This window comes from Mytilus trossulus, chromosome 6 (genome assembly GCF_036588685.1).
Source record: "Mytilus trossulus isolate FHL-02 chromosome 6, PNRI_Mtr1.1.1.hap1, whole genome shotgun sequence".
In the NCBI taxonomy this organism is placed as follows: domain Eukaryota; kingdom Metazoa; phylum Mollusca; class Bivalvia; order Mytilida; family Mytilidae; genus Mytilus; species Mytilus trossulus.
Genome location: NC_086378.1, coordinates 89,209,014 through 89,223,379, shown reverse-complemented (window position 1 = coordinate 89,223,379; position 14,366 = coordinate 89,209,014).

The window sequence follows — 14,366 nt, the reverse complement described above, 5'->3', positions numbered from 1 at the left end:
GACGAGTTGACAATTATTCATATGGAACATCATATCGTTGTTAAGTCTTAACGCAGTAATATAAACAACTTTGCAAATGTTACTATACGAATCGTCTCTCTAAAAAATAAATCATATTTTTGTAAATTAAATAGTTATGTTTAACAATTGTTTTTGGTCAGATTTTTTTCCATACGATGTATGATCTTAATTATACAGCTGTTTTCTTTGTTTTAAACAAAATCATAAAAATCGACTTCTATTCCAGTTATCTTCCAGGTCATTTTTATTTTTTACAATTAAGAAATTATTTGTAAGATTTTGTACTTGTCTACCAAAAACTTACGTTTATAAATAATTCAGTTTTCCAACTTAACATGACCATAACTTTGTTTACCTGTGTATTCAGAATCCGGGATCACTTATATATATATACAATAAGTTCAAGCAAGGAATAATAGGCATCAGGTGATCTCCCTTTTAATGGCCTTGATTTTTTTTTTATGTCTACCTTAATTGCTACTAAACGAGAATATGATACCTTAAAATATATGTATGTGTAGTTTCCGGAAGAAATTGGTAATATACTAAACGTTATGGAGAAGGACTTGTTATTTTATGGTTAATACAATACAGGTAGCTGCGCCATTCGTTTTCTTTGTCGATTCGTATCATGAGAACTTGCGATCAACTATTTCAGCAATATATATATATATATAGTTTACAGTAGAATCGGGAAAAAAATTTAATGTAAGATTATAAAATTGTTTTGAGCATTGCACAATATCAGATCTTTCTGTACTTTTCATACTGACATCAAAAGCCTTAAGTATAAAAAGGCTCCATGACGATAACTAATTTGTGTACGCCTGACGCGAGTTTTGACTACAAAAGACTCATCAGAACCGCCTGAATAAAAAAAAGTTTGAAAAAGGCCAAACAAAGCACACAATCGAAGAGCATTGAGAACCAAACGCCAAAAAGTTTGCAAAATAGAGTTAAGGTAATTTATTCCTCGGGGGAAATCATCAGTACAACCAAGTATAATTCAAAGTTTTGTAAGTAGTTAATTTATAAACAGTACCATATCAATGCCATCATGATAATGCATATCAACACAGACGTACTGACTTCTGTTCTGTTGATATCATTGGGGATAAATTCATTACTAGCAGCGGCATAAACCAAGTAGTTTAAACAAAAATCATCAAAGTTACCAGGTTTATATAAATAAACTCATCATAGATACCAGGACTAAATTTATTATATATGCCGGAGGCGCGTTTCGTCTAAAAAAGACTCATCGGTGTCTCATAAAAGTCTCATTTCTTGCTACGGTAAATCCTAGCATTATTTATTAAGGTTACTTCGAGCATACCTTATTAGGGATTAGTAAAAAGTAAAAATACTGAACTGAACCATATGGCAAAATCAAAAGTCCAAACACACCAAACGAATGGATAACAACTGTCATATTCCTTACTTGGTCCAGGCATTTTCTAATGTAGAAAAAGGTGGATTGAACCTGGTTTTATAGCTAGCTAAACCTCTCACTAAATGTGTTTGTGCTCTTCTATGATACTGTTTTAACAAGGAGCAAAGCCATACCGTATAGTAAGTAATAAAAGGCCCCAAATAACAAGACAATACCAATCAAAACCAAGGAGTAAACAAAGACTCACAAAACCAAAGTACATTTACATCAACATTTATCAATAATTGTTAAGAAACAACACGAACTACACTAAAAACAGGGAGTGAAATCAGGTGCTCCAGAAGAATAAGCATATCCTGCACCGTACACAGCACCCGTCGTGTTATTTATTTGTTCAGTTCGGTAATGATGGCAGGTTATTATGACTGCGGAAGAATATCAGATATGATTTCTGACACACTTTTGTCATAATGGCCAATCAGCTCATGATGGCGACCGTCAGGGACGTGGTCAATTCTTGTCTTCACCTTCATATACATGTAACAGGGGACTTTCTGGAGCTTGATATACTGTTTTGAATTATTATGTATAATGTTAAAGACTATGTATTTCATTTAGATGACAATTTCTGTCGTTGTTTTTACCCTTCGTTGGTGAGGACTTCACCTCTATCTATATCCATAGAAACTAAAGATAAAGCGGAAAGGCTCAAAAGTGAAGGTAAAATGTAATAACAGTATGAAATTTGATTTCTAGGGATAATATACTTTACTTACAGTTCACCATTTTGAAACTTGCTGTTAATGATAATAAAAAGTATATTAATATCTTTTTATAAAGGCTTCGGTAATTCAGCCGACTGTCAAATACTGGGGAATTTTAAGGTGGGTTTGGTTACCGTAAAAAGTGGTAAAGTCCAAACTTTACTGTAACTTGCTGATTAGACGATATAATTGTTTTCCAGTTGGTCAAAATAATAATAAGGAGATGTGGATTGATTGCCAATGAGACCAGAATATCGCATTAGTTATAGTGAATTAAAACATTGAAAGTTATTACATATTTCTTCCTTGTCGCACTTCTCTACTGAACTAGTCTATACATATCTTACATGAAATATCCTTATTTTATTTAATAATATATACAAAATAAGCTTTTTTTTTACATCCAACAATTTGTTTGGTCCTTCAAGTATGGTATTCTTCACACGGAATTACCGGATAAAATGTCAGCTAACAGATTTGCGTTATAAATCAACATTTTGTTACTGCTCTAAGTGGCCAAAAAGGTAAGATTCAGGCAGATGATAATGTCAAAGAAACGACGGAAAATCCGTGTCATTCTTACAAACATGTATATATAAACGATACCATTCATCATCTTTTATAAACACGGAATCTTATCTTAAAGGAAACATCTACACATAATAAATCAAGATGACAAGTAATTCTTGACTTATTTCCTACATCATTATAACTTAAACCATTTTTAATAAAGTAGCGAAATTAATAATGATAAGATTTAATATTTATCATAAATTAAAGTTTCTAACGGTACAGGTCCTTAAATAGCAGTATATACCTGCCTTTTTAACAAGTAAATTGTTACAGAATCCATGCTTTACGAGTACTTTAGTACATTTCTTGCAGGCTCATCTGCAAATTTATAAAGATCCTATACACGCGATTTGCAGATTTATATGTGAGTTTTATTATTGATGTCTAAGAAGTTTACTACAAATGTTTCTACTATAATCCAATCCAAATATGTACACTCCTTTTCAGAAGGTTCAGCGCTATTTGTTTGGTAGGAGTACCTGGTTGTAGCATTTTCATTAGAAAGACCGGATCTTTAATCAATGTATTAAGCAAAGTACCCTTTCTCGTTGTTCGTTAATATAATGGAATTATATGCGACTGTCATACAAGTTAGAGGTTTAGCTAGCTATAAAACCAGGTTGTATCCACCATTTTTACCTTAGAAAATGCTAGTACCAGGTCAGGAATATGACATTTGTTATCCATTTGTTTGATGTGTTAGAGCTTTAGATTTTGTCATTTGAATAGTTATATATATAGGGACTTTCTATTGAATTATTCTGGTATTTTTTATGATTGTACTGTTTACCTGTGGAGGATGCTACTTGTAATGGAGGACATGAAGTCAGCAGTTAGACAGCTAGGAGAAGCAGCAGAACGTTCATCTTGCCGATTAAGGCATCGCCGATATGATCTGAGCTTGATGCCGAGTACTGATAAATATAGGTTTGGCAACCTCTACTTACCCGCCAACCGGAGGATGTAATGATACAGGGTTGCATCTGTTGAAGGCTGGAACCATCTGAAGTCATCAAAACATCGACAGAGAGCTTCAGAGATTCATAGATGAGAGAAGATGAGCAGTCAAGAGAATATGACATAAAAGAAAAACAGAATGCCACCCATTGTAAGTCATAATCTTTTCTTCTTGGAAACCAATGACCATCAGGAATTGCTGAATGGAAACTGGAGAGACAGCCGACAGACGGGAACAGACTGGTATGGGCACTCGAAGACAACTACCTTAAGTGTGGTTTCCGTGCGTGAAGGAACACAAAAGACAGCTAGCTACTACACAGAGTGACGAAGTATACCTTCAGAGTCATCCCGGAGGGGGAGGACGAGGGGCGCCACCAAACAGATCAAACGACAATGACTTGGAAACGAAAACGGACAACGACACAAATGGCGCACACAAATTTGACAGGTGAGAAAGCAGAAACTAACTTCCATTGTGGAAATATTTGCAAGAACCAAAGATGCTTAAAGATTCATAGCTGAAGGTCGGGATGCAGTCGAAGAATTGTTACAGTGCAGCGCACATATTTATCCGGTTGGACGCAAGAGAATCATAGCCAGGACACAAACCATAGCGCAAGGAATCTCTCTTTATCAGTGTCATCCCATCTTGGATGGTGAGGAGCACATTACACAGTAAAGACAAGAGACATCACACCAGAAAGGATAACATGGCGAAAGAGCAACAGTGAAGCCCAATGTAGAGATCTGAACGACGATTCAGTGGTAATTCTAGAAACATCGCTCAAAGGATGTGTTTAGAAGAGGATGGAAACACTGACTTTGCTAACATATAACACTGGGAAGGAGATATTTGGTGTTGAGAAGAGGAAAGAAAGGAGTAACATCAAGCAGGCGCCAAACGGGAGAGGACAGTAAATTAAACACTTTAGGAAGGAGCTTAAGTACATAAACAGGAGGTACAAGAGAAGCGATAAGATAGATAAGTTGGAAATAACAGACAGTTATTATCATTTCATTATCACTGAACTAGTATATATTTGTTTAGGGGCCAGCTGAAGGACGCCTCCGGGTGCGGGAATTTCTCTCTACATTGAAGACCTGTCGGTGACCTTCTGCTGTTTTTTTTTTTTATTTGGTCGGGTTGTTGTCACTTTGACACATTCCCCATTTCCATTCTCAATTTTAGTGTAAGAGAAGAGTTGAGAAAAACTCAAAAATAGGTATAAGAAGAAAGCGAAAATAGAGCGAACTTCATTAAGAATCCATAATACTACACTAAAACACTGTTTAGTGTAGAAAGAACAGGGCATCTTTATTGTACATGTTGTAGTAAGGAAGAACCAGAAAGGTATCTGCATGAAACACACTCATACAAAGATTCATCAGAGAGGGAGATACTGGTCATGCAACAGTGCAGTAAATGAAAAATGAGGGCCGACATTGGAAAGAAGCTTGTGTTTCCAGAATGCGTACTCACATCCTTTCGACCAGACATTGTAGTTCTGGTTACAGATGTCAAAGATGTGGAAGCAATAGAACTAACAGTTCCTTGGGAAGAGAGATGCAAAGAAGCATATCATCCAGAAAAAGTACACAGCGCTGATGACAACTTGAAGAGAGAGAGGGAGAGGTGGGAAGCGTTGCTGTTCCCAGTAGACGTATGCTGTAGAGGTTTTCATGCACAGTCAGTATAAAGGATGCTACAGACAATGGTAATAGCCACAAAGGCAAGGGAGACAGCCGTAATACAGCCAGGAAAATCAGTAGAACGTTCATCATGCTGGTTATGGAGTCTCCGAGATTATCTGAACTGGAAGCCGATATGTGTTAAAATACACAACATTTGAATACACGAACAACTTTAGTATTGATGCATTTTAATTCATAGTTACAATATTTCCATTATTGATATGATTATTTATTTTTTTCTTGAATACTCATTCATGTTATTTAAAATTTTGCTGTTTTCTTAAATTCCAAGAAATCCTTTTTTTTATTTACAGTTTGGGATTTTTTACCCAAATTCAACACAACACTATATTTACTTTTTAGACGGAAGGAAAACGGACAGAGAAAAGATAACGGTCAAGGGTAGAGGGGGTAGGTGACTTTGGTTTATGGAGACAATTCATTAAATCAGTGAACCGTTTGTTAATGTCAAGTTTTATCAATGTTTTTTAAGCATTTCCCTGTTATAGATTGGAAATAATCGTTGTAATCTAAAAGCTTACAATATATATTTATGAAAAATGGTGGTACTTAACACTATAGGGATAACTCTGTAAAACAACCCGAACATTTGAATCACGTTTTATTGTTAAGGCAATATTGAGCTTCTCAATTATCAAAATTAGTGTTTGCCAAACGTCTAGATGTCCTAAATTTGCATATGATATTTATTAATACCCTTTGACATATAATATTAAGAATGGAAATTGAGAAAGTGTCAAAAAAAAACCCGACCCAAAAGCAGAAAACATCCGAACTCAACAATGGGTGTTAAACATAACGAGAAAATCCTGAACCAGGTAGAGGGCTTGAGCTGTGTCCCTAACTAAAAATATGCACACATTCAGTGAATATGCACACGTTCAATGAATATGAACGTCACACTAAATTCCGAAAGACATATATAAACAAAAATTGAAAAGATCATACAAGAGTAACAATGGCACGAGGCTCCTGACTAGGCGCATTTATGATTCTTTAGTAAACTAAACGCGTGTTTAGCGTACACAATTTAAACCCTGGTTTTTCCTATAGGGAGTTCAGTAGGTTTATAATTTTACTTTCGACACAAGATTTAACAATTTTACAAAAGAATATAGGATTTGTTCAATCATTGGACTATCGTTCCACAATGACACCTCTTGAACCCAGTCCTCTCATATTGTTCGTCATGAAATCTCTCGTACTTAATAAGACTGTTTCCGTAATACTAGTATATAGCTGTTCATATCTATCATTTTCACGAAAGAAGTTGGTCTTGGTCATTATTGTACCACAATGACACCATTTTTGCATATGGCATAACAAAAACAAGCCAAAAACTCACTTTATAATAAAGTTGATGTGCATAAGATACAATCATATACACTGCACACGCAATGCTTTTCCTCAATAACATATCGGCGGTATGAGATATGTGGCTACGGCTAAGTAATCTTGTTATCAACAAAGAAATAAACAACTCGTTCAAAGCATGCATTTTGAATTACGATATTTTTATAATGCTTAATAACGGTGATGTTGAATGTGTTCTTTGTGTCATATATAGACCGCAGACTCATGGGTACAGGATTTTGATATTGTATATGTCTTTGTGAGTATTAAGACAAATGATTAATAAAGGATTGTACCCGAGTAATAAATTCAATGAAAACTAGGTAGGACATACCATTTTGGGATATGCGGTATCAATACAAGATCCTAGGTAGGACATACCATTGTGGGGTATGTGGTATCAATACGAGAACCTAGGTAGGACATACCATTGTGGGGTATGTGGTATCAATACGAGATCCTAGGTAGGACATACCATTGTGGGGTATGTGATATCAATACGAGATCCTAGGTATGTCATACCATTGTGGGGTATGTGGTATCAATACGAGATCCTAGGTAGGACATAACATTGTGGGGTATGTGGTATCAATACGAGATCCTAGGTAGGACATACCATTGTGGGGTATGTGGTATCAATACGAGATCCTAGGTAGGACATAACATTGTGGGGTTTGTGGAATCAATACGAGATCCTAGGTAGGACATACCATTGTGGGGTATGTGGTATCAATACGAGATCCTAGGTAGGACATACCATTGTGGGGTATGTGGTATCAACATGAGATCCTAGGTAGAACATACCATTGTGGGGTATGTGGTATCAACATGAGATCCTAGGTAGAAGCTACCATTGTGGGGTATGTGGTATCAATACGAGATCCTAGGTAGAACATACCATTGTGGGGTATGTGGTATCAACATGAGATCCTAGGTAGAAGCTACCATTGTGGGGTATGTGGTATCAATACCAGATCCTAGGTATGACATACCATTGTGGGGTATGTGGTATCAACATGAGATCCTAGGTAGAAGCTACCATTGTGGGGTATGTGGTATCAATACCAGATCCTAGGTAGAACATACCATTGTGGGGTATGTGGTATCAATACTAGATCCTAGGTAGGACATACCATTGTGGGGTATGTGGTATCAATACCAGATCCTAGGTAGGACATACCATTGTGGGGTATGTGGTATCAATACCAGATCCTAGGTATGACATACCATTGTGGGGTATGTGGTATCAATACGAGATCCTAGGTATGATATACCATTGTGGGGTATGTGGTATTAATACGAGATCCTAGGTATGATATACCATTATGGGGTAAGTGGTATCAACATGAGATCCTAGGTAGAAGCTACCATTGTGGGGTATGTGGTATCAATACCAGATCCTAGGTAGAACATACCATTGTGGGGTATGTGGTATCAACATGAGATCCTAGGTAGAAGCTACCATTGTGGGGTATGTGGTATCAATACCAGATCCTAGGTAGAACATACCATTGTGGGGTATGTGGTATCAATACTAGATCCTAGGTAGGACATACCATTGTGGGGTATGTGGTATCAATACCAGATCCTAGGTAGAACATACCATTGTGGGGTATGTGGTATCAATACTAGATCCTAGGTAGGACATACCATTGTGGGGTATGTGGTATCAATACCAGATCCTAGGTAGGACATACCATTGTGGGGTATGTGGTATCAATACCAGATCCTAGGTATGACATACCATTGTGGGGTATGTGGTATCAATACCAGATCCTAGGTAGAACATACCATTGTGGGGTATGTGGTATCAATACGAGATCCTAGGTAGGACATACCATTGTGGGGTATGTGGTATCAACATGAGATCCTAGATAGGACATACCATTGTGGGGTATGTGGTATCAATACGAGATCCTAGGTAGGACATACCATTGTGGGGTATGTGGTATCAATACGAGATCCTAGGTAGGACATACCATTGTGGGGTATGTGGTATCAATACCAGATCCTAGGTATGACATACCATTGTGGGGTATGTGGTATCAACATGAGATCCTAGGTATGATATACCATTGTGGGGTATGTGGTATCAATACGAGATCCTAGGTAGAACATACCATTGTGGGGTATTTGGTATCAATACCAGATCCTAGGTAGAACATACCATTGTGGGGTATGTGGTATCAATACGAGATCCTAGGTAGGACAAACCATTATGGGGTATGTGGTATCAATACTAGATCCTAGGTAGGACAAACCATTATGGGGTATGTGGTATCAACATGAGATCGAGTAAAACAATGAGTATCAATGTCTTTATATTTACAGTAACTGAACAAGTGAAGGAGGGCTTAAATGGCCATTATCTACGAGATATAAAACATTCAGAAATTATATTTTTGTTCAAACTTAAATGAAAATAAAATGTTGAAATAATAAATCGTATTTATAGTTTAGCAGCCAGTATGGTGAACTTTTTGTCAAATAAGCAAAGAAATGTCGTTGATAGATTTTTCACTCGCAAGTGAATAAATCAACCTCATAGAATCTTGATTTATGTGACTTTCAACATAATCCCTTATGGGCTACCCATAGATTCAGCTTTTTTACAGGTAAAGAATGTCAACATCGAAAGTGAAACAGGGACGAACCATTCTGTTGACGGATTCGATCCACAAAAAAAACTTTCTTATACAGGTTAAAATTCTAATCTTCAATATAATCAAATCAAACAAACCTAGAAAATTTAATTGGAGGTACTCGCCATCTATTGGTTTTTACATTTATGTGAATAGAAGGTTATATAGCCGTCGGCTGTCTTCGAAGATCATCCAAGTGGTAAATCATATATTATTAAGACAAAAATACACACTAAAAGTATTATAAGTATGATAATTTTTATTCATTTTTTTTGCATTCTTATCATCTGTTTAATGATATCACTATCGACAGGAAGAACCTACTTTAGCCATTTACTACAACTTACAGCCATTTTATCTCGATATCTGAAACCAACAAAAAGACTCACACAGAGAAATAAACTAACAAGCATCACTGCTATAATTGGCTTTGTCGGAATATGTGTAACAACTTGTAATTTGGGCTTACATCCGATTTCACTAAGTGATAGCTCATATATAATTCTCCCCCTTAGTGAAGGTGGATTGTAGCATTTAAGATCATACAGATATTTATAACGAGAGAAAACTGTTTGTTCTCCATGCATATACCTAAAAAAAAGATGCAGTACGATTTATAATGTATTTTTCTAAAAAGTCTTGAAAGTGCTTTATTTCACAATCACACCTAAATGGATTGTTTCGAATATCAACTGTTAGCTTATCACAAATGAAATGGACCAATTTCGTGAATCCAAATAGTCTGAGAGATGATATGTTATTATAACGTAAATCTCCAAATCCTTCGGGCCTATCACTGTTGTTGCTATCGTGACATATTATAGGGTACACATCTTCTATTAAGTTTTGACTTAGATCAAAATATTTCAAATATTTTGAATCGAGTCTCCATTCCTGAACCTGTTTTGGTGTTTCTATTATACTGGCAGCACTAAAGTTGAGGATTTCAATATTAAGATACATAGATTTATCAATCTGTCTAGTGAATGGCTGAATTATTGAAAAACTTTTGTGCAAATGTCGAAGATATTTATAGGTGCAGGTGCGTTCACGGAAATTAGGTCGCGCTTGAAAAGTTTCTAATCGTGAACGTTTACTCTTATTACCAATCCAGCAAGATATATTGTTTTCAATTATTTTAATAGCGTTTATATTACCACATTGAAAAGACTTAGTCAAATGTTTTGCTCCTTGAAACTGTTGAACATCATTTTGAGTCATATATATCACTGAATTGACCAAAGTAAAATATTTCATACTATCAGGTATTGTATCAATATCATCAGATGTTGCCTCGGATGTAAATCCATTCAAAACACAGCCTGATATTCGTAATGAATGGAGCAGACGTGCTCGGCCCGGGTATGGAAAGAAAACGCTTCCATTATGACCACATGTTATGTCAACGGAAAATAACGTATCTTCTTTAGTTCTGGATGTGAAGCCTCGAAAATGAAGAAAGTTTAAAACATTGTTGTTGACATTGCAAATAATCTCGCTATAGTATTCACTAGCTTTGTCTAGTTTTGGTAACTCATTTATGTAACAAAATTTATCCCATGGTTGTAAGACAGAAAACGTAATATTATTCAGTTCATAACCTGACAGTTTTAGTGATTTCTTTTCTGATTGAATCTTATTTTTAGTATTCACATGATGAATAAATAATATACACAGTAAGACGGTAACATGGAATCGGCATGGTTGAAGTAAACAATAACCCATAATGTCGTATTCGCCGCTTGTAACTACTCGTGTACAATGTGTTGTTAAGCAGTGTAGGAACCTTTCGCGGAAGTTTCCGCACTAGAAGAAGAGCAGCGTGACTTAGTCCAACTGTTTGATGGCTTCTTTTCAATGTTATTGCTATCAAATAAAAAAAAAATGGCAGTTATTCAGTGTAAATAAACAAGCATATAACACTTTAATTCTATTTCATCAAGAAAGACAAGTAATAGCTTTTGTATTTACTTATGTTCAACAGAGGTATTGTGTTGTTTCTCGAACATGTCTTTTTTTTTATAAAAAATCTTGTGAGGGAAAACCCTATTTGTTCCATGGTTATGTTGCAAACATACAGATTGCAATTTGCCATTGTTGAAAAAGAATTATGAAAATGTATATCTGACGTCTGACAGTGTACTATAATATATCCATGGAGGTTTTGAAGTTAGCAGGCATGCTTTTAATTCAATCGTGTATCTGAAAGAGTTCAACCATTTTGCTCTTTATAACCTTGTCGTCTTTTATATGGTGTCAACTGTGTGCCGTTTGTCTATGGTCCCAGATTCCTGAAGATGTTTGCTTCGAGTATCACTGAATAGTTAAATCGGAATTAGAATCTTATGTGTGCTATTATGTGTCAAACTTTGAATCGTCACAGTGGCATTGCCATAAAGGATTACAATAAAAAGACATGTACATGATCAAAGAATACATTAAATGTAAGAGCTTCAAAACTATTATAAAATAAACTACCAACTAAATAATTATACCTACCTTTCTATATTCGAAAACTCGCATCGAATTAACTAGCCTTTTCGTTCCAACCATGTTAAAATTGAAATCATCCCTTACATGTTATAATAAAGTACACAAACAACAAGTTTAATTATACTTTTACAATTCTTGGAATCATCTTTATCAAAATCCGGGACAAATAACGCGTTATAAATAATTTTATATGTTATGATATTGTAATTATTATGTTTATTTATATTGGCCAAATTTGTGTTGTATGGCCTGATAGTTGTTTACCAAATAATCTTATAACTGTGCAGTTTAAGAATCACTGGAACAATCACAGAATGATTGGAACTTTCTAGAATTATCCTTATAAAAGATGCGTAATTTAAAGTTCTACGTTATTCCAGAAACTTCCGTTGTAACTTTCCAGGATTTTCCACAATGTTCCATTATAGAGTGTTCTAGAATTTTCCATGACAACACTATATATACAGACACTTAAGTTAACCTCTCATAATTAAACTTGGACATAGACATTGATAGACATTGGTATTCACAGCATTTGGATTGACACTTTTATTCTACAAACAACATCATACTCGATTGTGACATTAGTAGTGAACGTAATATTCAAATTGGATTCCGAAAGATTTCCGGATACAGATAAAGATAACAGATTGGACTCATATTTTGACAGTTAAGTTAACAGTAATATTTGTGTAATACCTTTTGTAAACTTTTGTATATTAAATATTGTTAAATTTTACTATTGATTTGTGTCTTTTGTTGGCTACAATTTAAAGGCGATTTCTGGCCGTAACATATATAATAGCTTATCAAGGTCTTTTGTAGAATAACTTAATTGTCATTCATAAGGCAAATTACGGTCCCTTTTAAAGCGATTAAAAGAAAAGCGAAAGATGCCAGAAGGACATTCAAACTGATAGATCGGAAATAACTGACAATGCCCGGCTCAATAAGAAAGAGACCAACGCACATCTTGTTTTAAAAAAAAAAAGGTATAAAAAAATATAACTTATGAAAATACAATGAAAATTGAATGCAATATCCATGGTACGATTCATCACATCAAATTAAATTATTCCACTCTAGATATTGAAAAATTCTATATAAATAAATTTTCCAATCAATAAGGTATTCTTATATTGCTATGTATCAAGTTTCAAGAAACTGATATAATCAAGATGCTTGATTTATTGATTGAAGACATATTTGTTACGTTCGAAGGACGTGTTTTTCAACAAACTGCCGCCATTCTAATGGGAACAAACTGCGCCCCTCTACTTGCCGACTTATTTCTTTATTATTATGAGGCTGGAACTTCTGAGGAAAAAGAAAAGAAGTTAGCATTACCCTTTAACTCTACTTTCTGCTATATAGATGATGTTCTTTCACTAAATAATGCAAAATGTGGTGACTATATTGAACGCATCTATCCCAACAAACTAGAGATAAAGGATACTACAGATACAGTTAGGTCGGACTCGTATCTTGACTTACATCTAGAAATTGATAATGAGCGTCGGTTGAAAAATAAACTTTACGACAAAAGTGATGATTTAAGCTTTTCAATTGTGAACTTTCCATTTCTATGTAGCAACATTCCAACAGCACCTGCATACGGGGTATATATCTCCCAATTGATACGATATGTCCGTGCTTGCATTTCCTATCATGATTTTCTTGATAGAGGGTTGCTGCTCACAAGGCAGCTATTAAACCAAGAGTTCCAAATGGTGAAGTTGAAAACATTCCTTTGTAAATTTTACAGACGCCATCACGAGTTGGTTGACCGTTATAGAATAACCGTTTCACAAATGATATCGGTTATGTACCTTAAGTCGTAACTACAATCCCCTTCCCTTTCATGAATATGACCTACCGAATTATACTATTTACCGGATTTGTTATCACATAAGGAACACGACGGGTGCCACATGTGGAACAGGATCTGCTTACCCTTCCGGAACACCTGAGATCATCCCTAGTTTTTGATGGGGTTCGCGTTGTTTATTCTGTGGTTTTCTATGTTGTGTCATATGTACTATTGTTTGTCTGTTTGTCTTCCTCATTTTTAGCCATGACGTTTTATTCTAGATTTATGAGTTTGACTGTCCCTTTTGTATCTTTCGTCCCTCTTTCACTTTTGATTCTTTCTTATTTCCATAATTTAGTGAATATGACAGGCAGTCTCATAATTGTTAAATTGCCTTCTTCCATCATTCAGGAATACTGTTATAGCTATCTTCACTCTTCTGCCGAGGTTTGATATAATAATCTGACCGTTTTGTGCTTGCTTCCATAGATTATTAATTGAAAATAGCGGTACAGTTTCCCATCTATTACCCCAGAGCATATTTGTGAGCGATGTACTATGAACTCACCCTCTTTCATTGCATGTATTCCCTGATACGTTTTTTTAAGATTTAGCAAAATTATTATTAAGCCACGCCTAATATG